This window comes from Eptesicus fuscus, chromosome 18, assembly GCF_027574615.1.
Source record: "Eptesicus fuscus isolate TK198812 chromosome 18, DD_ASM_mEF_20220401, whole genome shotgun sequence".
NCBI classification, from domain to species: Eukaryota; Metazoa; Chordata; class Mammalia; order Chiroptera; family Vespertilionidae; genus Eptesicus; species Eptesicus fuscus.
This window is the reverse complement of record NC_072490.1, coordinates 48,240,678-48,264,638: the sequence shown is the minus strand read 5'-3', so window position 1 is coordinate 48,264,638 and position 23,961 is coordinate 48,240,678. Positions and strand designations below refer to the sequence as shown.

Below are 23,961 nucleotides of genomic sequence, written 5' to 3'. Positions count from 1 at the left end.
TAAGAAATAAAATGATAATGAGAAAAATGACAATATTTGGACATTTAGCTATACCCTTTCCCTTATGTGTCAAAGCAAATAATCATAATGAAAAATAGAAATATTTTAACATGATGAAAATGCAATTTATCAAACCTTGTGGATTGCAGCTCAAGCAGTCGTTATAGGGAAATTTATAGCCTTAAATTCTTACATTAGGAAAGAAGAAAGTCTAAAAATTAGTGACCTAAACATTTGTTTTATGGTTCTAAAAAAGAGCTAAAGTTGATTATTTGAAAAGGCTAAGAAAATTGATAAAACTCTGGTAAGAATAATTAAGAAACAAGATAAGGTACAAAAATGTTAATATCACAATTGCAAAAAGGATAACACTAAACTATAGATATTAAAAAAGATATGACTAAGATTTTATGCCAATACATGTGAAAATGTAAGTGATATGGTTTAATTCCTTAAAAAATAGACTAAAATTGGTGTGATACATTTAAGCAAATCTTAATTATTTTATATCTATTAAAGAAATTAGCTTCATAATTATAGACTTCCCACAAAGAAACTACCATTTAAATTCACTAACATTTTTTCAAACATATATTTTATTGATTTTTTACAGAGAGGAAGAGAGAGGGATAGAGAGCCAGAAACATCGATGAGAGAGAAACATCGATCAGCTGCCTCCTGCACACCCCCCACTGGGGATGTGCCCGCAACCAAGGCACATGCCTTGACCGGAATCGAATCCGGGACCCTTGAGTCCTCAGGCCGACGCTCTATCCACTGAGCCAAACCGGTTTTGGCTAAATTCACTAACATTTTTTCAAACATTGAACAAAGAAATAATACTAATCATATATAAATTTACATTATTAGAACAACATAGACTTGACCCCAAAGCCAAGAGTATTATTTTAAAAAAGGAAATTCACAGTCCATTTTTTCTCATGAAGATGGATGAAAAAAACCCTAGCCAAAACATTAGTAAATCAAATTCAATGATATATGAAAAGGATAATATATCACTACCAAGTTGGATTTAATTTAGGAATTCAAGTTGATTAGTTGAAAATCAATACAATTGACCACATTAATAGAGTGAAAATGAAAAGCTGCATCATTTCAATAGATGAGGGGAAAAATTGTTGATAAAATTTTACACTTATTCATGATAAAAACTCTTCTTACTGAAATGGTAATAGAGCAGAAATTTCTTAATAAGATAAAAGAGATCCACAAAAAAGCTACAGCAAACCTCATGCTTAATGTTGAAATACTGACAGCTTTCTTGCTGAGAGTGCAACTAAGATACAGATGTCTGTTATTTCCATTTTCATTCATCATTATATTGAAAACTCTTGCAGATTCAGGAAGGTAATAAAAAATAGAATATCTTCATAATCTTGGGATAGACAAGAATCTGTATTTTTAATAAGTCATAAAGATGATTTTTATGCACAGTCAATTTGGGAAACTTTATGACTAGGTTCTATAAGATGTGATTTACTTCTTATCTTGTGAGGACACAATCTAAAAATAGGGAAGGTGTAGGAGAATCTCATTTCTGCACTCTAATGGGATGGACTGCTATTGTCAACACATTGGATCAATCAAATTGTTGTGGATTTTGCCACTTTCCTTTAAAAATTATTTCAGTTTACAAATATGGTTTTCACCAGACATTTTATTAATATTTTTAATCAATCAGAAACAAATACCACCCCCTATGCACTTTATAACAACTTACTTCTATTTACCTCTAATTGGATTTAAAATGATACTGGAGTTTAATACATTTAATTCTTTCGTGTGGATGGAGTTTAAATGCATCGGAACCATTTTTTGACATCAGTGGTTAGTGTGTAAATATGTACCATGGACCTAGAAAAATAATCGTATATAATGAAAATTTAATGTAATGCATTTAGTTTCTATGATAAATATTGCCCTCGCTACCCTAGAATTACTAAAGAGTGATATTATTTTATTGTCTTGTTTTTCATATCTGCTCTTTTTTCTTCTATTTTTGTTACAAACTAATACCTGCTTCTAAAATTCAAGGAATGCATAGTAATATACAAAATCCCCTGTACTTGTAACTCAACCCATTTCTCAGAATTAACCATTGTAAACATTTTTATCCTATTTTAAAAATTTATGTATTTATATATACTTTCCTATATTGCTTTCAGAATCATCAACTTGCTGTCTAAATCTTTCCAAATCGAAGTGTATATATTGAGACCAAGTTTGTCCTTCCTGTCAAATTTGACAAGTCAATATGCTAATCTCTTAAGTATTTGTAATGCCCGCCCCCCCCCCTTTTTTTTTTAACCATGTTCTATTTGTTTAAGGGATTAAATAGGACTTTAGAGAAGGAATGACAACTTCCAGTATGGTAAAACAGTACCTTCTGTTCCTTTTGTTCTCAGAGAAACATTCATACATATTACAACCAATAAATTTGTTCTCATTTTGAGTGAATTATTGGCAAGAACCAAAAGTAATCATACCTGTGCTGATGGAAAATGGATAAAGAGGACCCTGGCCACTGTGGGGTTGGAGCATTCTCCCATGCACTGAAAGGTTGCTGATTTGATTCCTGGTCAGAGTACTTACATGGATTGTAGATTGGGTCCTTGGTTGAGGCATGTACAGAAGGCAACTGATCAATGTTTCTCTCTCTCTCTCTCTCTTTCTCTCTCTCTCTCTCTCTCTCTCAAATCAGTAACACATATCCTTGGGTTAGGATAAAAGGAGAACAAAAGAAAATGGATGAAGAAGTGAACAACACAATTTACAACGTATTAAATTAAGAATAATAGTTTTTAAGAATAATTGTTTTTAAACATACTTTTATGTTTTTGGTGGCACCATATATTTAATATAAACATACTTTTAAGGCATAGACATTTGACAGTTACCTTTGTGGAATATGATAAAAAATCATGACCATTTTTGAGAAAGAAGTATTATTTTAATTGAGATAAATCTCCCAGAGCACAGTAGAGAAAATCACCAGCTGAGTTGAGAAGTACAATTTATAGACCAGATCAAATACTGCAGGTAGGACTTGATGTGTAAAATGTACCACAACCTCTTACCCAATTTATTTCCAATTCCTAAGTATTTCTCAGATTTCTTGTATGCTACCATATCTACTATTCCGACTGTAGTCTAAATTATCATCATTACTGCGATAGCGTCTTGTCTGATCCCCTGGCATCTGCTCTTGTCTACCTCCAATCCATTTTCAAATGTAGCTTGAGGGAGATTTTCAGAATGCTAGTTTGGTCAGTCCACTGCCCTGGTGAAACCATTCCCACCATTCAAATACTTAACAGGGCCCCTGTCCTCCTCTCTTGATTCTTTTCAATCTTCTTCCCTTAGCTCCCTGAACTCCAACTGCACTGCCCTTTCTCTTTCCCAGCATCACTCTCCTCCCTCCTGTGATCCCGCCTTTGGGCATTCTTGTTCCCTCAGCCTGTGGAATTTTGTTTCCTTTATCTCCACTACATTAATTCCCTCTTCTCAGATATCAACTCCAATGTTTTCTCTTCTACAGACTAGGTTAGGCCTCTTGTTATAATCTCTCTGTTTGGTTCCTGCCACTGCTCTGTGTTACTGCTTCATCACTGTCTCCCCAATAAGATCATCACTCTGTGAGTTTAGAAGCCATATGTGTTTATGTTCAGTTACCAGCTCAGCTTGGCAGATGCTTCATACCTGTTTGTTGAATGCATATGAGAATGTATGTGAATTTTTAAATGGAATAGGAAATGGTATTTATTAAGCATTTAACACATTTTTGATAAATGAGTAATGAATAAAGCCCTATTTTGGAGCCCTTCATGATTTGGCTCGTATCACTCTCCTGCTTTCTCCCCTGGTCTGGCCGTACTGATTTTCTTGCTGTTCTTCATATGTGTCAAACTAATTCCCATCTCGACCTTTTTGTATTTGCTGTTGCATCTGGAAGTCTTTTCCCCTACACATTTCTGTGCCTTACCTCCTCATCACGCTCCGGTTTCTGCTCAAATGGCACCTCCTCGGAGAATCCTTCCGTGACCACTCTGCCTATAATAGGTGTCCCCTATGCTCTAGTTCCTTTCTCAGCTTTATTTTTCTTCACAGGACATATTACTATCTGCCATCATATTGTAAATGTGCTTATTGTCTGAATATAACTTCTACAAGGATAAGAAATTTGCTGTCTTGTTTGCTTCTGTATCCTCAGTGCCTAGAAAGTGTTTAGAACTCAGGGTATTTATTAAGCATTTAACACATTTTTGATAAATGAGTAATGAATAAATAAAGCCTCCTGACTGTTGTGACAAAGATTCTTAATTTGGCATGCCTTTACCACTCTGAGCCAAATGATGACTCCGTCTTCTCAACACTTCTCACCACTTGAAAGATTGGGAAACCTTCTTTTGTACAATGTCCCATAGTATCTCTTGGCTTTCATTTGCTATAAACACATAATTTACATATTAATTCTGCCTTTGTTCTTTTCTCACTAGCCCATAACAATTAAAATAGACCATTACTCTGCCACACTATGAGTTTTTATGATGTCATATCAAAGTCTCCATTAATTAAATATCTTAATAAATTAAAGCCTTGTTCGATGACAATATCTTTCAATTGCAAATCATCTTCACTGAAGAGTACAGTGGATGACGTGGGACAATTTTAGCACTAGGACATGCCAACCTAACAGCCAGATGTGCTTACTGACACATTGAAAGTTAAAAGCTGTTACTTTAGGTAAGTGTTTGGTGCCAGTGACATTGAGAACAGAACAGAGTCCATGGGAGAAAAAAGACAGACGCAGGCACTACTATTGGAAAGCACAGCTCCATTATCAGGTTGTCATTTAAATTATTTAGAATGTTAATTGGATAAAACCACAAATTAAAATAATTATCACAGAATGTTTGGAGCTATGAGACAATGTCTTTGGATTTCAGTTGGAGAGACACTGACCTGAAGGGTAAAGTTCAAATTTCTTAGCTTATGACGCTAGGTCTTCATTTATCTGGAGGGTGAGTTGGAGTGGAAGGTAGTGAAATGACATCGGGGAGAGAACAAACACTAATGCAGTGGTCTAGGTAAAAGATGACGAGAGGCTGGGGCCGGAAAGAAGGAGCGTAGGAAAAGAAGAGGCAGAATGAGAGCTGCATTAGGTAGAAATGAAAAATAATGGGGAGAAGGAAGCACATAAGCATCAGAGGTCCATGACAAATGGAATCTTTTATGTCCCTTTAAAGATAAAGAATAAAGTTGTGGATTGGCCACCTGATTTTATTTATTTATTCTTTTGGATATGTGTGTGTGTGTGTGTGTGTGCGTGTGTGTGTGTGTGTGTGTGTGTATTATTAATATAAGGGTTTATTACCCTATATCTTTAAGAGAATATACAGTAGTTTGCTAATGTGTCTAAATGACTTATTGAGAAGAGCTAAATTACGAATCTAAGCTAGATATAGCAGTGTTTGTTGTGGTGTGCAGTATTTGGTACATTTTGATAATCTATGACTTTGGGGAAATTGTAGATTAACATGATTGTTGACATAAGGCCAAATATATTAGGAATCACATAAAATATAAAATGATTCATTTTATCTGTCAACAGACAAAGATTGTTAAGTTTGATGGAGAAGGGGGAACAGCTATATTCTCTTTACAAACGGTTTACCAAGGGCACACCTGTTAAGGATAATGGGATGGGAAGATTGAAAGAAAATAGATGGAAATTGATATAATGTACCATGCAAATACCGTTCGAAAGAAAGCTGTTGATACTGTATTATTATCGAGAAAATGTACTTTAAAAAGTATTATTGTAGATACAGAGTTTTTACTTAATGATAAATAACAATTTACCCGGCTGGTATATTAATTCCAAACCTACATTACCTAGTAGAATCATTTAAAAATATAAAAAGTAAAAATTGACAGAATCATCAGGAGGTATTGAAAACCTGGGTAATTATCATCAGCAGTTTTAAAACATATATATCAGGTACTGATAAATCAAATTAAAAAATTACAAAGGATAAAGAAGCTTTAATTATCATACCCTATTAGCTTGATCAAATGGACATATATAGCACTTGGAACTCCACTAGCAGAGAATATACATACACAAAAGGCCTTACCACTAATGAATAAAAATGATATGAACCATGTTTTTTATCTCAGAGAAAAAGGATTGGGAGGCCAAGAACCAACAGACATCAAAACCTCCATACATTTTGCAAACTCAAGATTATATATACTTTAAATAATTCTTGTCAAGGAAAAGTGGTGATGAAAATTATTAGGTTCTTTATTTTAACTCTTGTGGAGTTCAATTAAAAATATACATTGAGGGAAATTTATAGATTCACAAATGAATATATTAGAAATTAATGAAACTGATTATTAGTGAGTTAAGCATTCAGCCAAAAAGGTATAGAATAGCAGAGTAAGTCAAAATAGAGGGACAGGGTAATGCAACATATTGTAAAAACCAATGAAAAGGAATAAAAAGGAATAGTAGAGAAAATCAACAGAGGAAAAGATGGTTCTTTGGAAAACTAAGCAAACACATAAACATCTGGCAAACTTGATCAAAAAATGAGGGAGAGGGAGAGAGAGAGAGAGAGAGAGAGAGATACAGAGAGAGAGAGAGAGAGAGAGAGAGAGAGAGAGAGAGAAAGAGAAAGAGACAGAACATGAATAGTATTAGAAATGAAAGGGGGACTAGCTATAGCTACATAGTAGAATAAAATGTCAAAAGAATATACTATGATTAACTTTATGGTAATATATTTGAAAATGTATTTTCTAATAAATAAGATTGCCCAATATGCTTATGATATACACATTCTGAGCTCATGTCACAAGAGACTGAGAAACTGATGTCTAGCTGAGTTGTTTGAGCCTGGATTCTTGGAATGGAAAATTATTCATTCATATCACAAATATTTATGTAAGTCTACTGTGTATCTGGAATTTTGCTGGTGTTAGCTTATATTTTCATGAGGGAGATGGACATTAAACAAATCATTACAAAAATAGATATTTATAATTATAAGAAAAGTATAGGAAAGGTAGAATATTTAATGGGGAACCCAATCTTAATAGGACAAAGGACAGATTAGCAAAGGTTTCCTGAAGAAGTGACATTTAAGCAGTGACCTAAATGATGAGTAGGAATTTTCCAGGCTAGAAGGAAGTACATTGTCCAAAGACATAGATCATAGAGTGGGAGGGTAAAAAGGTGTGCGATTCAGTTTCTACAATTGCCATTGGAACGTGGTAAGAATTTGCATAGTCCAAGTATATTAAATTCACACATCTCTGTAAAGTGCAGACATATTTTTCCTCATTAATGGCTTTACATAAATGTTCAGGACTATAATCTATAGAGGAAGTATCAAAACATGGGTGAGAAGGAAATAAACCAACTTTATTCAGAATAATAATTGCTTCTAGAGAAGGGAGAGGGCTTCTGCGTCCCTTGTTAATGACCATCCCCTTGTTAATGGCTGTTCCCTTGTTAATGGCGATTCCCTTCCTGAAAGGAAGTATAAAGCTAGCCACAATTATGACTTTGCTAATTTCTTAATTGAAGTATTAGCTTTCTCTGGAATGGAGCCCTCAATTAGAAAACATCCAGAGAAAGTTATGGAAGAGAAGCTTAGAGATGCCATCCTGAAGGAAGCAGTGGTTTAGACAGTACTACTAAAGTGTGGGGAGGGAGGCGCAAAGGTGAGAGTAGGGATTAGAACTGCACTGTGCAGACCAGGTGCCACTAGCTACATGTACCTGTTGAATACATGAAAGAAGGCCTCTCCGAATTGAAATGCTCTGCAAGGGTACAATGCATGCCGGATTTTGAAGATACGATTAAAAAAAAGAATGTAGACTATCTCAATTACATTTTTATATTGATTAGATGTTTAAATGATAAGATTGTGCATATATTGGGTTACATAAAATATTATTAAAATTAATCTCATCTGGCCAAAACCGGTTTGGCTCAATGGATAGAGCGTCGGTCTGCGGACTGAAAGGTCCCATGTTCCGGTCAAGGGCATGTACATTGGCTGCGGGCACATCCCTGGAGGGGGTGTGCAGGAGGCAGCTGTCGATGATTCTCTCTCATTGATGTTTCTAGCTCTCTATCCCTCTCCCTTCCTCTCTTAAAAAATCAATAAAATATATTATTAAAATTAATCTCATCTGTTTCTTTTTATGTGTTTACTAGAAAGTCTAACATTACCCCTGTGGCTCATGTTATACGTCACGTTGGACAGTGCTGGTTTAGAAATTTTATAGCAATTTGGCATTGCCACAATAACCAAGTGCATTTTTTATTGTATTTTGCAAATGGATTATCAACCCACAACATATTGGAAATGAAAAATACAGTCAACTACTGTTCTATCATAGGTAGTTTGTAAAGCACTGCTTTAAGCCATTCATATCTTCCCGGGTATTTTAGTCATTGTGTTTATTATAGGAAAATATGTACATTGTCAGTTTCTCAGAGCACTGTGAAATATTCGAAGGAAGTGACAGTTAAATTGATTTGTCCCTCTGAGTATGAAAAAAGTGATTGATAAAGATATTATTGCCATGGCTGGTATGGCTCAGTTGGTTGAACCTCATCCCATTTACCAAGAGGTCACCGTTTAGATTCTGGGTCAGGGCATATGCCCAGGTTGCTGGTTCAATCCCCTGTAGAGGGCGTGCAGGAGGCAGCTGATCATGTTTCTCTTTCATCAATCTTTTTTTCTCTCCCTCCCTCTCCCTTCCTCTCTTTCTAAAGAAATAAATAAAAACATGAAAAAAGATGTTATCATGTAACCCTCAGATTTACTTATATTTATTTAAAGTTACATAACTTGTATATTGGAGTTGGAGAGAATATAATATATACTATGGTAAAGAATTATTTTTAAGTGTTTAATTAAAGGATCAGTTTGTCATCAACTAGTAGCTATATTAAGAATTAAAAAGCAGGGGATAGAGAAGCTCAGATCTCAAATTATTTACATTGCAGCATTGATAATATACTTAAGTAATTGTCTTCCTCAGGTTTTGTTCTATAAAATTGACTTATTTTTTGTCAGAATGGGCTGGACTTAATGTTGGACTTAGCATTTGGCAAAAGTGAGCATGTGATTTACAGGGCAATTTTTCTCATCAAAACCTGGGCAGAACTATTTATTTTAAAACCAATATTTATTTTACAATGGGAAGATGGAGCAGATTAAAGGAGCATAAAACCATGATAAATTACCCAATCTTTATCCCATAGAAAATCTTTTAAATGGCTCTTAAAGTAATGGCAGTAAAACCGTCTCACAGGGTTTGTATTGGGATGCTTTTCCAGCATATGGTATAGTTATGGAGATTAAAGTCTAATTAACAAGGAATTTATAAAAATTTAGATGTTGTCTGCAGGATTCTTTTTCAATAAAAAGTTCAATGTGTTTTTTCCTTAACTAAGTTTGAGTCTTACTCATGAGTAAATCCTATTTCATATTCATAGCTCTTTCAAATCAAAGACCCAAGAAATGAAATCTTTTAGTCTTTTTTATATAATAATCAATTTTTATATTAAAAATTTAAGAACATATATATTTATTATAGATTGTTATGCAAGAAAGGAGTTTTTATAACATCTCATTTGTTTTATTTGGTTCCCATTGATATCTTAGGTTATAATAATTTCTGTAGTTAAAAATAATGGAGCTACATGTCTCTAATAGTGTTCTTAATATTATTCTAATGGTAAGTAAAGTTATATGACAAAGAACCTTTGGGGTGATTAAAATATGCTAAAGAGTAGAAAATATTTGAAGACATGGTGCATTTTATAAGATGGAGCCTGTGTCCTACTGTGGAATAGATGTCCTATTGTGAATGTCTGTCTCTAGCTAATTGTAGACTCTAGGTCCATGGTTGGCAAACTTTTCCTGGAGAAGATGAGAGACTAAATATTGTAGGCTTTCTGTCTCTGTTTCAACTCTGCTGTTATTGGGCAAAAGCAGCGTTAGGCAATATATAAATGAATGCGTGTATGTGTATCTTTTGACCTAACAATTCTATATCTAGGAGTGTTCCCTAAGGAAATAATCAGAGGTTTTGGTAAAGAAGTGTGTACAAGAGAATTTGTTATGGTATTACTTCATAATGTGGAAAACTGCTTATGAATATTGGTTAATTAAAAGAAAAGCAACAGAAAGGAATTTTTGATATAATGTGTGTATGTGTAATAAGTTGAGATGTGGAATTACTAATAATTGACTTTTTTATCTGCACAATGGAAATTTTATATGGTCAACCTAAGATGAATGCATAGAAACTGAAAGATTATCCACCTATAATTTTCTGAGGGAAAGAAATAGAATAACTTTTTTTAAAAATTCTTTTTCATGTGCTCATTTGTTACAATGTATTTAATTAGCAATGAGAAAAATGATTCACGTTTTTAGGACAAATTGTGGTTACTCAGTGATGGAAGCAGTTCTGTTTGGAGGAAGTGGGCCTCCTATGAGGAACTTGGAGCATTGTTTTTCTGTTGGCAAGACCATTCCTGTTATGGCAATGGATCCATAGAGCTGCCGCCAGCACACGCTGCGTATTCTTTCCCAGACTCTCTCTCCCCCATGCCACTTAACATCAGTTCATCAAGGGAACTCCTCTTGTTCGGATTCCTTCCACATCAGATTGCTGTGTGATGAGGATTTGGCTTCAGATGGAGCGCATCTTTAGGAAGGGTGATTCTGACGTCTGTGTGGCAGTTATGTGGCAAAGCGTAGACTTCTACTTGAGCACTCCGGTTTTATGCAGTGGTCTTGTGAGCTTCTTTATAGAAGACCACGTCCTCAGAAATAGATTCGTACTGTGTGTTGAGGACACCAAGGCCCCGGGTACCAAATCTGGTGAAGGAACTTCCTAGGGGATCGCTGACCTTTAGCTGGGCCTCCTGATAGGGAGCCTGTTTGCCCTTCCCCAGACAGCGTCTACATTTCTGCACAGTAGGGCACCGATTCTTTTCCTACTTGAGACTTTGCCCCTTTCCAGCTCTCAAATTCTGCAATTCTTGGATTTTTTTCTCTCTTCAGCCCTTGTTTGCTGTTTCCCACATTGCTTCTTATCAACTGGCAGAAACACAGTGGGGAGGGCCTGCTACACAAGAGACTTTTGATGCTGGTATTTAATTTTCTCCTGCAGTTTTCCTTGGATGACATTGATTTCTAGTGCAAGGGGCACTCAGCTTTGGAGCTGACCTGTGGAGAGACAGAGCCCTCTGGCCTGCTGCGAGGCTGAAATCCCATCCCAGCAGCGACAGGGACTGACCTTTGTGTGAGCCTGCAGGACAGGCTCCAGTGCCTGGCGCTCCTCCGGGTGACCAGAGGTGTGGAGAGAAAGCAGCGAACCATTTCTTTACCTGAGGGAGGCAAACACTGTGTGAGCTCCCATGGTTTTCTCCTCAGAATCTAAGATCTCATGTGGTTGTATTTTGATACAACTGTTCACCTACACATTAGGGCTAATTTCTGCTCTATTTGGAGCACACGTCAGATTGATTGCGCCTCCCTTAGAGAAAATGAAGAGGCCTCAGTAACTGACACTGCTTCGTTAAAGAGAAGATATTTTCTCAGTTGCCAAAAGTTGCTGGTTACATTCAGCCCCAAATAAAGGTCATTTCTCCCAAGAACTCTTATGTCAGCTTCCTTTTTCGTGAATTAAATTGGGTCTGTGCAATTTACATTTCTTACAAAATATTATCCATTTCCCCTTTTCAGCAGGTAAGAGAAAATCCTAACTCAGGACATTCTTCTGTCCTTTGGGAGGCTGATTGGGGAGAAGAACTCTGTCGTTAAAGGAACCCCCAACGCTACTGGTAAAACTGCTCACAGAGCTTGAGATTACATATCTTGGGGAAGATTCCGGTATGAAAATTTAAATGACTTCAATTCACAGTGTTGATTGCATCACTCTGCTTAGCAATACAGTTAAGTCATTTTTAAAAAGGCAAGGGAATACATTTTGGCCTCATCTATGAAATGTATCAAGAAGCATAATGGTGTGAAATGACGTTAAGAAAAATAACATTTCATTTTTATTTGCATTGGAAAAATGAAAATTACTCTCTTTTCATTTGAGTTCATGCTACAAAAACTTATCAAGTTTATGTTAAACATTTAGATGTTTATGTGAGGGAAACATTTATAAATCTGAATGCTACCAAAATGACAATTAATTTTAGAAAATTGTCAGTCAGCAGACATGCTGGGCCTAGAATAAGATGATTCATTTACTGTATAGGCAATAATGTATGTTATAAAAATTCAGAACATAGTCACACAGAAAGGGGGAAAATGAATGTAGATCAATAATTTAATTTAGCTCTTATCTGGCTAAGTTCTCCATAGCATGGTTCATAATTTTTCAATGAATAGACTGTTAACATTTTACATGTAGTGCCTCAGTTGTGTATTGATCTTCTCTAATGCATTCTTCATTTCACAGAAGGAATAGCCTATCTCAAATCCTTAAGAAAAATACACTGTGTCGGCCTGCAAATGTTAACCAAATATGACAACCTATTAGTGTCATTTATTCTGTTTTCAGAACTGTTTTTTCACCTGGATAAATAATTTAAAATTTTTAGAAGCGAAATAGGTAGTAAATGAATGATGACTTGGAGGGCAAGTTCATGGATTTCTCACTTAGTTAATAGATTCTTAGTCTTTCTGCATTACTTAATTGCTTATTAAAAGTGGAACTCTTGATGTACTATGTATAGTGTATATTTATTCTGTAGAAAATTATTAATTTTTAATGGAACTAAGTGGCTGCTTGGACAAGGGACTCTAGCTATTAATCATGAGGCATGTGATTGACTTTCATGATCATGAATTATTCAAGAAAGTTCAATTGTAAGGTTTGAAACAGTAGAAGAGAGTTTTTATTAGTAATCTACACTTATATATGTGTTTGCATTAGTACATTTTAGTATAGAATTTATTTGTTCATTTAAAAATACTTAATATGTGCTATGTGCCATGAAGTGATGATCCAGTGATGAACAAGACTATCATCCTTTGTCTTCATGAAGGTTGCAGAGCAGTGAGTAACCAGAAGTGTATCAATGCTGGGCAGGCAGGTGCAGAGTGCTGGTGCATCAGTGCTGGGCAGGCAGGTGCAGAGTGCTGGTGCATCAGTGCTGGGCAGGCAGGTGCAGAGTGCTGGTGCATCATTGCTGGGCAGGCAGGTGCAGAGTGCTGGTGCATCAGTGCTGGGAGGGCAGGTGCAGAGTGCTGGTGCATCAGTGCTGGGCAGGCAGGTGCAGAGTGCTGGTGCATCAGTGCTGGGCAGGCAGGTGCAGAGTGCTGGTGCATCAGTGCTGGGCAGGCAGGTGCAGAGTGCTGGTGCATCAGTGCTGGGCAGGCAGGTGCAGAGTGCTGGTGCATCAGTGCTGGGCAGGCAGGTGCAGAGTGCTGGTGCATCAGTGCTGGGCAGGCAGGTGCAGAGTGCTGGTGCATCAGTTCTGGGAGGGCAGGTGCAGAGTGCTGGTGCATCAGTGCTGGGCAGGCAGGTGCAGAGTGCTGGGCGGGCAGGTGCAGAGTGCTGGTGCATCAGTGCTGGGAGGGCAGGTGCAGAGTGCTGGTGCATCAGTGCTGGGCAGGCAGGTGCAGAGTGCTGGTGCATCAGTGCTGGGCAGGCAGGTGCAGAGTGCTGGTGCATCAGTGCTGGGCAGGCAGGTGCAGAGTGCTGGTGCATCAGTGCTGGGCAGGCAGGTGCAGAGTGCTGGTGCATCAGTGCTGGGCAGGCAGGTGCAGAGTGCTGGTGCATCAGTGCTGGGCAGGCAGGTGCAGAGTGCTGGTGCATCAGTTCTGGGAGGGCAGGTGCAGAGTGCTGGTGCATCAGTGCTGGGCAGGCAGGTGCAGAGTGCTGGTGCATCAGTGCTGGGCAGGCAGGTGCAGAGTGCTGGTGCATCAGTTCTGGGAGGGCAGGTGCAGAGTGCTGGTGCATCAGTGCTGGGAGGGCAGGTGCAGAGTGCTGGTGCATCAGTGCTGGGCAGGCAGGTGCAGAGTGCTGGTGCATCAGTGCTGGGCAGGCAGGTGCAGAGTGCTGGTGCATCAGTGCTGGGCAGGCAGGTGCAGAGTGTTGGTGCATCAGTGCTGGGCAGGCAGGTGCAGAGTGCTGGTGCATCAGTGCTGGGCAGGCAGGTGCAGAGTGCTGGTGCATCAGTGCTGGGCAGGCAGGTGCAGAATGCTGGTGCATCAGTGCTGGGCAGGCAGGTGCAGAGTGTTGGTGCATCAGTGCTGGGCAGGCAGGTGCAGAATGCTGGTGCATCAGTGCTGGGCAGGCAGGTGCAGAGTGCTGGTGCATCAGTTCTGGGAGGGCAGGTGCAGAGTGCTGGTGCATCAGTGCTGGGAGGGCAGGTGCAGAGTGCTGGTGCATCAGTGCTGGGCAGGCAGGTGCAGAATGCTGGTGCATCAGTGCTGGGCAGGCAGGTGCAGAGTGCTGGTGCATCAGTTCTGGGAGGGCAGGTGCAGAGTGCTGGTGCATCAGTGCTGGGAGGGCAGGTGCAGAGTGCTGGTGCATCAGTGCTGGGCAGGCAGGTGCAGAGTGCTGGTGCATCAGTGCTGGGCAGGCAGGTGCAGAGTGCTGGTGCATCAGTTCTGGGCAGGCAGGTGCAGAGTGCTGGTGCATCAGTGCTGGGCAGGCAGGTGCAGAGTGCTGGTGCATCAGTGCTGGGCAGGCAGGTGCAGAGTGCTGGTGCATCAGTGCTGGGCAGGCAGGTGCAGAGTGCTGGTGCATCAGTGCTGGGCAGGCAGGTGCAGAGTGCTGGTGCATCAGTTCTGGGCAGGCAGGTGCAGAGTGCTGGTGCATCAGTTCTGGGCAGGCAGGTGCAGAATGCTGGTGCATCAGTTCTGGGAGGGCAGGTGCAGAGTGCTGGTGCATCAGTGCTGGGCAGGCAGGTGCAGAGTGCTGGTGCATCAGTGCTGGGAGGGCAGGTGCAGAGTGCTGGTGCATCAGTGCTGGGAGGACAGGTGCAGAGTGCTGGTGCATCAGTTCTGGGAGGGCAGGTGCAGAGTGCTGGTGCATCAGTGCTGGGCAGGCAGGTGCAGAGTGCTGGGCGGGCAGGTGCAGAGTACTGGTGTATCAGTGCTGGGCGGGCAGGTGCAGAGTGCTGGTGCATCAGTGCTGGGAGGGCAGGTGCAGAGTGCTGGGCGGGCAGGTGCAGAGTACTGGTGTATCAGTGCTGGGCGGGCAGGTGCAGAGTGCTGGTGCATCAGTGCTGGGCGGGCAGGTGCAGAGTGCTGGTGCATCAGTGCTGGGAAGACAAGAACATCAGTGCTAGTGAGCAGTTTAGGAGATTCAGTTTTGCTTGACTGCCCTATACATAGAAAATTATTCTTTTCTGCATAAATTTCCTAAGTCTCCTGGAAATTCTCTCTGGCAAGTTCTAATTTCCATCTGAGAAAATATTTTGTTTAGCATGACAGAGTCACAGGTTCTTAGAGCTGAGGAAGACTTGAGAGGTCACCCAGAGGCTGGACTCTTGTGTGCCCAGATGTCAGCCTGGACACATCTAAAGCTTTAGGGAAGTGTGCTTGTTCATGGGGTAATTTCTGGGGTGTGTGGTTTGTTTGAAAGTTCTTCCAGATAGTGAACTGAAGCTTATTCCTGCATATTCTCTTTATTGGTTCCAGTTTTGTCTTGTACAAAGTCATAAAATCCCATTTACCCATTATTTGAAGCACTTGTCTCAATGTGTCAGTTACTTGTGTTATCTTTATTTTGACTCGGTTGTTCCTGTGTGATGTATGTGTCCCGCCCTCAGATTGCTGTCTGCTTTGGCTCATCGTTAATTTCCTCAGACCTACCACAGCACTAGTGAACCAATGAATGAATGTTCTGTCTTGTTCCAAAAAGGCTTGAGGGAACAGTACATGGATGAAAACCTTACATAGTATTCCATTACCTATTTGACAAAGCTGTCATGGTTCTCTCCCTACTCCATTTTTTCTCATCCTCAGGTTAAGATACTCACTTCTTTTAACTTTTTTTGTTGTTTATTTTTCTAAATGACATTAGAGGCCGATGCACGAAATCTGTGCACGGGGCTTGGTCCTCACAGCCGGGGCAGCTTGCCTTGGCCCTCACAGCCCTGGTTATCCGGAAGGTCGTCCGGAAGCTTGTCTGGCTGTCCAGTCTAATTAGTATATTACACTTTTATTATTATAGATGGTGTCTGACCCCTCACATAAAAGTCATCTCCCTCCCAATGCACCTCACTTTGCTGATGTAAAGCCGTGCTGATCTTACCAGGTGGTTTTGGGGAAACTTCACAGAAGAGATGCACAGTGGCCCTGCACCAGGTCTGAGAGAATGAGAAGGTGCTCTCTGTGTCAGGGAGGGAAGGGTGCTGTCACAGGTGCACCCAGAACATGGTCTCAGAATGTTCACCTGCCTCTCAGACTCTACGAGGCCGTCTAACCTCCTAGATCCGCTTTGAGGAATGTTTCCTCTTTCTCTTTCCATCTTCCTCATGAATGTCACAGTTCTTTCATCCTTGTCAGTTCCTCACCATTGTCTCCAAGCTGAGGCAGAGCAGCCTGAACCCATATTTTGCATGGCCTTAGCAAGGTAAGGATACTTCATTGAGATTTGGCATTTTCTCCTTTAAAATGGAGAAAGCATGTTCGTCTTATAAAATAATTGTGGCAATTATCAGATAAATTACCTGTGAAGTGCCTGACTCGTGGTAGGTACCTAACACCCTGTAACTATTATACTTGTGCCCCTCTAGTGAACTGCAGTAGCTCACTTCTGGTGGTTAGCCATCTGTCCCGAGGCCCAGCATGTGCAGTGGCTCACACATATTTCCATGGAAACCCCATCAGTGGATAATAGAGGGAGAGCTTTTTCAGTTTCTTCCAAGTTCTCAGTCCAATGTCTTTTTTTCTAAGCCTCTCTGTGCATAAGATCAAGTGATTTTTTTTGTGAGGGGTGGGGAGATAGGTATCTGATCTGACACATTCTTCTCTTGTAGTTTCTCTTTCCAGTTCCATGTCTCCTGGTTTTACAAGGCCCTGGATTTCTCAGATCTTGCCTCAGCTTCATCTGGATAACAAATGAATTCATTTCATTCTGGTCAAGATTTCTCTCAATGGCTGTATTGCAGATTGCTGCAGCTGTGATCAGTGTTTACAATCTGATGACAAGTTGGAGATTAAGGCTTGTCGTCATTATTTAATTAACCTCTAATTAAGTGGCTTCTGGGCCCAATCCATGCCCTCCATAGCCCAGGAGAGCTGCTAAAACAGTGCCTGGAGTCCTCCTAGATTCCGGTTGCAACACTGCAAAGCAAGGGCTGGCTTACCAAGGGCTCTGAAGAGCAGCAAGTTTGATCCTTCCTCACATGCCTGAGGGCTGAAGCTAGGCAGCTATTCAAAATATATGTAAAGGGAGGAGAAGAAAAGAAGTCATTTTTCTAGTTTGAGGAAGCATGTAGCCTGTGAACCACAGAGACCATGAGCCAAGAGGTATTCCAGAGACAGAAAAAATGCCTCTGGGCTTAATATTTAGAAACAACTTTATTTTTTATTTTATAGAAGTAGTATATGTCAATAGCAAAATTATAAATGATAATTGTAAAAGAAGAGCGAAAAAGAAGAAAGTAAAAATTATACAAATTCCTGTTCTCCACACCTGCTTTTAAGGCTCACCAGAGCCGTCTAATCTAGTAGCCACCAGCCATGTGTGGCTCATGAACTTTTAAAATAAGGCAAGGCTGAATCGACATGTGCTATGAGTGTAAACTACACCCCTGATTTCAAATGCTTCATATAGAAACAAAGACTTTAAACTATTATTATTTTGTTTATGTTTGGTTAATTAAAATATTCATTAAATGAATTTCACCAATTTGTTTTTAATTTATTTATTATTTTTAAAATATATATTTTTTATTTCAGAGAGGAAGGGAGAGGAGAGATAGAAACATCAATGATGAGAGAGAATCATTGATTGGCTGCCTCCTGCATGCCCCCTACTGGGGATCAAGCCCGCAACCTGAGCATGTGCCCTTGACTGGAATTGAACCTGGGACCTTTTCAGTCTGCAGGCCGATGCTCTATCACTGAGCCAAAACCAGCTAGGGCTGTTTTTAATATTTTAAAAGCCAGAACATTTATTGTGCAAATAATCACTGAAATCCTTAGGGTGGACTAGATGCTGCAACAACTGCCTTCCTGGGTTTACGTGTCATTCCTTCACGGAACTCATGCCCGAATCTGCGTCGCATGGTTTCTGGTGCCTCCTTGAACCAGTCCTGGTGGAATTTTGTCTTTTTAGCCTTGGCACTCCAGTTATACTTTGGCTTCCTCCAGGCAGGGTAGCCAGGTTTGCACAGGCAGACATCTAAAGGTGGCAGCCTTAGAATCAAAGCAGTGGCACAACCTATGCATCATATTGTGACGCTTTCCAAACGATGATGTCCCCTTCATCATCTTGCTTCAGTGACCAAAACCAAAGAACTGTTTTTACTTTTTTTAATGTGACTACTACACACATTAAAATTGCATAGATGCCTTGTATTATATTTCTATTGGACAGTGCTATTTTAGATCTTTTCCTTTGCATACCTTAAATTTTTTAAAATGAAAAAGTGGGTTATGCTCCATACAACTCTGTATCCTTGTGTGTGTGTGTGTGTGTGTGTGTGTGTGTGTGTGTTTTCAGGTAATAATATATTGTGAATATGTTCATGTCATGAAATGTATGATATGACATTATCTGTAATCATTTGTAATATTCCATTATATGGTGTTCCATATAATTGAATATTATTGAACACTTAGCTTATTACCATTTTTAAAAATTACAAATTATTCATGAACCTACTTGTAACTATATCTTTAGGCTGATCGTTAATTATGTTCCTAGGATTTTTTTCTGGAAGGCAATTAGTTGAGTCACAAGCTTGCTTGTGGTGTTTAAGTAAATTGTCATACAGAAAGATGGCACTGATTCTTACTTACTGTAGTTGTTTATGGGAATGCTCATTTTACTTCATCTTTAGCAATACCAGCTATCATCATTGTTCTTAATTCTCGCTTTAATGAGCAGCATTGTTACCGGTATATACTGGCCGTAAAGATGCTTCAGGAGACTTTCTTCTCTCCACCAATTTTTTAGCATAATTTTATCAAGAAACTGTTGAGAATCTGTAATGTGTCTGCCGAAAGATTTGTAGAAGACATGCTATTTTACTTCTGAAAATCCCTTATTCCATATAATAAAAGCCTAATATGCTAAGTGTCTGGTCAACCCATCAGGAGTTCAACCAATCAAATCATAATATGCTAATGATATGCTAAGGCCGTTCAACCACTCGCTATGATATGCACTGACCACCAGGGGGCAGACAGTCAACCGGTCGACCAGTCGCTATGATGTGCACTGACCACCAGGGGGTAGACGCTCCAACTGGTAGGTTAGCTTGCTGCTGGAGTCTGGCCAATCAGGACTGAGCGAGATGGGCCGGACACACCCTGGAGCCCTCTCGCGGTCCCTCCCCAGCCCTGATCATGCACTGGTGGGGTCCCTTGGCCTGGCCTGCACCCTCTCGCAATCCAGGACCCCACTGGTGCGCAAATTCGTATACTGGGCCTCTAGTATTTAGTATTTAAGTTGTAAAAGAAGAGAAAATACATAGGGCATTGGCCATTTAAGTCATACTTACTATAATATTCCAAGCACCTGAACTGACTGCCTGGTATATGGTAGACTCTCAGTAAATATTGTTGAATGAATTCATAAATAAGTGTATGATAATAAGTGATGAAAAACACAAACAAAATAAAGGAGAAATGATTAAAGATGGGGCAATTGGGGGAATTTTTGTTGTTCTATTTAGTTCTGCTTTTTTTGTAGTTTAATGAAGGTAGCAGAGAGGAAGAGTCAATAGATATGAACATATTAAAAAATATTGTCATTATTGGAGTAAAAATGTGGATGTGGAGAGTGAGAGAACCTAGTGGGGAAATGGTAGCCTGGTCTGGCCTGGCTCTGTTTGTGTGTGTGTGTGTATATGTGAAGGTGGGGGAGGGGAAGGGGGCATGAAGGGTGTCTTGTGAAATCTCAGGTGGTGAGATTGGCTCCATGGGAGAGGTTGGGTGGCTGTTTTCAGATGGGTGATAGAGGGGGAGGCTAGAGAGAGATGTACCAACCGCTAGAGGCCACCCACCTGGTTTCTGTGGCAGAAAATAGATGACACGCTCAAACTGAGGGATTGGAGGAGAGTTTAACGAAGGGAGTATTGACAGAGGTATATATAGAGTCAAGGGAACAAAAAAAGGTGGTGAAGCATCTGTGGAAAGTCTGAAGGGGCAAAAGGAGAGAGGAGAGTTGCCCAGTGAGAGCCTTAGCTACGGAAGATGGGCTTCCTATAGGAAGTGGAGCTGCAGGTAGTGGTCATGGGCACTTTCCAAAACTCACAGCTGTGTGGTAGGAGGTGTCGGGGAGAGAGAGGAGGTGGGGATTAAAATCCCCCAACTCTTTCTCCCACTTCGGTCCTCTGATGCTGCCTACCCTTGTCTTAGCCCAACAGAAGCCATCGGGTAGGGGAGCTGAGTCTGCAGAGGACAGGCCACCAGCAGGACAGAGTAAGGAGCCACAGGGGCAAATGAAGGGAAATCAGGGCTCCAGCTCTCACACCTTCTCTCTGGGATGAGGCCCTTACCCTTCTGAGCTTTGGTTTCTTCATTTATAAAATGTGCAAATAACCAAAGGAGAACACTTACCACAATGGGGTTTTCTTTACTTGTATTGATCAGTGGCTTAGCTATATCAGCTTTTCATCATCTTGTGCATTTATCCTTTCTTATAAGTTAATCAGGAGAGAAGACAGAGGAGAAACTTACCCTGATAGACCTGGACCTTAAGCTTACATTTGAAAGTGCTACACACCCCAGCAAGGTGGCCATTTGCATTCTGAATTGTGCATCTCAAACCCTTATATCCTGGTAAAAATACATCGAACTTTTCACGTAGTTGGATAATTAGGCCACATGCTGTTGGCTCTGCTCAACAAAGGTCATTTAAGTGTCCTCTTATTATTTTTGGCATCCATTGGGAAGTTTAAACAGCCGCTGCCGTGTGGTTTCTGTATGCTCTTTAAAAAGTGCTGAAACTGAACAGTTTAATAAAATTGCTGGACTGTTAGCTTTAGCAAGTTTTCCCGGAGATAAACCTGAAGAAACAAACCCCAAACCCCAAAATAAATACTTCTGTGAGTCAGGGACTTTCATAAGCGTTCCCTGGGGAGGGTAGTTAGACTCATGGAGTTGGTTTACGGGCCAGGGTGGAAGTGGACAGTTTCTGAGGCAATTTGACCCCTTCATTCTCTTTGCTTAGTGGAGATCTGTACTAAAAATGAGTGGCAGCATTTGAAGCTAAGGGATGCTGAAATATCATCTCCTTAATTCTCACATAGAAAAATGAATAGTGCCACAGTGTAAGATAAATGATCATAATTATAATATATGAATGTTCTTAAATTATCAGACCCCTTCAGAGAGTATAATGATTACATGAATAAGGTTTCAGTTGAGAGGAACAGCTTATATTTATTCAAATTTTACTAGGGCCTAGCTGCTATTTAAAAGGCTTTACGTATAATATTTTATTTAATCCCTACAGTAGCCCTGTGATTGGATGGTGTTTTCTTCATTTTGCTGATAAGGAAACTGAGGCTGCAAGAAATGAAGCCAAGTGATGACAGTCACTTAGTAAGTAGCAGAGACAGGGTCGAAACATAATATTCAACTTGGGTCTGAACTCTCGGCTGCTATTCTATGCCATTTCTTTCTTAAATGTTTATGAAGTAAGTTGAGAGTGTGAGAAAGTTTTGTTAAAGATGGCAACTCAGGTAAGACTATCAGGTGCAGTTTTAATTCTCATAGATTACTTTCAAATTGTAGACTTGTTCCTTGGTTGATTACTAGAAAACACTTTCTTAATGGATCTCAAATCTACTAGTTGAGCTAAAGGAATTTTATGGCCAATGAAGCAAGACATTTATCAAATATTTGGTTCACATGAATGAGTTTTGATTTTTAATGGCCAAATGTTATTAAAATGTGACTTCTGTATTATGTGTTGAAAGGTGTACTAATTATGCTTGTGTTGACTATGAAAGGATGCAAAATGGATTCACGGTTTTAGTGTACATACTGCCAAAGCCAGCCCAAGGATTCCACAATTTTAATTAACTGTTCCCCCTATGACATTTCACTGCTGGTTTTAGAAGTGATAGAGGCAGACATTACGTGTCAGAATTTCTCTATAAAGAAGCTAGGAGAGAGAAATGTTAGCGTTTTCTTGGTAATTGAAGAGGAAAGGCATAGAAAGGAGGGAATGGCTGTTAGCTTAACATTAATAACATGACCCATAAATAAAGCTTCTGTCATTTTAGGTAAATTAAAAAAAATTGATCATGTAAAAGGCCAATTGAAATAGAAAGTAAATCACGTACTTCAACTGCAATTTTTATATTGCAAGAACAGTATCTCTCTCTCTCTCTCTGGACCGTTAGCACCTCCCAGATATCATATATCTTTGCCTGAAAGAATTTCTGAGTCAGAAAAGGCAAAACTGTGAAGGTCAAAGAGAATGGGTCCCTATCTCACACTGGGCTGATTTGCCAAGCACCTAGGATATATTTTTATTTCTTTTTTTATGGTAAAAGCCAAAGAACACTGCAGAGTTTAAGCACAGTCTCTGTATCTGGTGCCCACATGGGAAGATGAGGATAAGGAGGCCAGTTTACCCAGCGAATGTGCCCAAGCACGTAAGGACCTCCCTTGCCATCTGCGGAACCTTCCCCATCCCCATGGAAAACCTCTGGGCAGTCGTTCTGAGTTGTTTCAGAACTCTCACCATGGCCATGGCCGTGAGCTCGTTTATTTATTTCCATTCTCAGAGCTTTACCTTTCCAGACCCCCTTTTAAGGTTTACCTCCAGCATAATGAGTGGAGACAGCCAGTGTTTCATTACTAGGTATCTCCCTGCTGCAGGCGCTGCCTGGAGAAGGTGCTCTGTGTTTGGCTTGCAAGCCTCATTTATTTTCCTGAGCTTTCTAATGTGGGCAGAGCCCAGTGGACTACATTATTAAATTATCATGAGTACACTGTGATGTTTTGCCATGATCAGGGGAAAAGTCGGTGTTGGGCGGGGGACATGTTCTCTCCCTTTCTGGAGCTGCCCCCTGTGGCCCTCGGCTGACTGCTGGGTCTGTATCAGCACTGAGAGTCCCTGAAGACAGAGGGGAGACCTGACTATACCCGAGGCACTTCTCTAGCTCAGTGTAAGGATTGGGCATTGCACTGTTTAGTAGGTTGCTCTGATTTGGGACCAGCTAGACAATTCATATTGTGCCTTTTGGGGGAGAAGTTCAGCATTTGACATTCAAAGTTATTTGACATTTTAAAAGCTATAATGTCATTAATATATTTGCATGTAATTCATTTACAGTTTACAGAAGCTTTCAAAGACGGTCTATTCTCAGCAGAGAAGTTTTAATTAAAAATATTTTATTGCAACGCCAAGCCTCCTTAAATTAAGGAACTGCTCTTTACTTCTCTCACACACTCCTATAATCAACCTGAGGTTATCTGCAATGATAACCGTTGTTGTTGTCATATTGTGAGTGTTTTCTCATTCATCACTGTATCGCCAGTGTCTGCAAAGTGCTAGCACATAGTAGGTGCCAAGTAAATTCTTACTGATGGGTGGTTTCACACTGCCCATGCATTTTGTGTTCTAGCCATACTGTGATATGTTTCATCTCATATGCCCTGCTTGCTCCCACTTTTGGAATTGCACCACCTCTCAGATATGTCCTTTGCCTTTCAAGTCTTAGCACTTTTCACACTGCTT

At 40.0% G+C, this 23,961-nt stretch overlaps 1 protein-coding gene across 1 annotated transcript in view; it reads left to right on the top strand.

Annotated features, from left to right (window-relative positions):
* The first annotated feature begins 11,890 nt into the window (after nt 1–11,890).
* The window catches only part of FHIT (fragile histidine triad diadenosine triphosphatase), a 1,079,335-nt gene continuing 1,067,264 nt past the window's right edge, over nt 11,891–23,961 (top strand). The window contains exon 1 of the mRNA XM_008146282.3: nt 11,891–11,905. The gene's annotated coding sequence lies outside the window, so the exon portion shown is untranslated. The remainder of the gene's footprint in view (nt 11,906–23,961) is intronic.